Source organism: Oncorhynchus tshawytscha, unplaced genomic scaffold (genome assembly GCF_018296145.1).
Source record: "Oncorhynchus tshawytscha isolate Ot180627B unplaced genomic scaffold, Otsh_v2.0 Un_contig_10377_pilon_pilon, whole genome shotgun sequence".
NCBI lineage: Eukaryota > Metazoa > Chordata > Actinopteri > Salmoniformes > Salmonidae > Oncorhynchus > Oncorhynchus tshawytscha.
Window position 1 is genome coordinate 72206 of NW_024608659.1, and position 980 is coordinate 73185.

General features: G+C 39.6%; 1 long non-coding RNA gene across 1 annotated transcript; it reads right to left on the minus strand.

Annotated features, from left to right (window-relative positions):
* Positions 1–256: 256 nt before the first annotated feature.
* Positions 257–980, minus strand: LOC121843703. Its single transcript, XR_006081711.1, has 4 exons — positions 902–980; positions 699–813; positions 536–601; positions 257–389 (listed from the first exon to the last, which is right to left on the minus strand). It is a non-coding gene; the product is annotated as an uncharacterized LOC121843703 (long non-coding RNA).

Below are 980 nucleotides of genomic sequence, written 5' to 3' on the forward strand. Positions count from 1 at the left end.
AGAGCAGACATTAACCCTGGTTGATGTACATGTCAGAGCCTCTTCAGTGTGGATTATCCCTGGTTGATGTAACTGGTTGATGTCAGAGCCTCTTCAGTGTGGATGGGGTAGAGCAGACATTTTCAACAACAAAGACTGTCACTTCCAGTTTGTGCCTCTTCAGTGTGAGGGATTCTAATGATGATAAATACAATCCCCTGGTGATTTAGAGCAGACATTAACCCTGATGTGAACTCAGTTTGGTCTTCATTCTTCAGTGTGGATGGGGTAGAGCAGACATTCTCAACAACAAAGACTGCACTTCCAGTTTGTGTTCTTTACTCTGGTGAACTCTTTGGTCTTCATTCCGAGGCACAGCACATGGAACCCCCGTTGGCAAAACATTCAATCTAAAACAAAGCGGAACACGTTATAAGTAATATCAAATATCAATGCAGTATGATGAATTAGCCATCCATTGTGTTATATCATAAATTGTCTTACATGCCGTCACTGTTGTCAAAAGATTATAAACATGTTAAATAAAGTTACTAACCCTGTCAGTCTGGGCCACATCCAGGTTCTTCATCAGTGGCACACATGAAGCAGGCTTTATTGAACTCTGAAATCATAGACATGAACTGAACATATGGCTGTCCCACACAACTACATACAAATAAAGAATTTACATTTACTTTGAATTAAATGTCATTACATACCAGACATGTTTAGTATATCCTCAGCCATTTATTTCTGCAGTTGCTCCATTTGTTTTTTGAAGGTTCCATATCAATTTGGGATGTTGGGGAAGTTCTGTGCAACTTCCTTGGCCATCTACACCAAAAAATATAATAGAGTTTTTGACCTAATTGTCACATAACAGCTAACCATTCATTATTGAAAATATAACTATCAAACCTACATTACAAAGACCCCACAGCTGAAGGTGTCCTGCTGCATGGTGGGAGTTATTTCCCCTCCTTTCCACTTTATGTCCACCC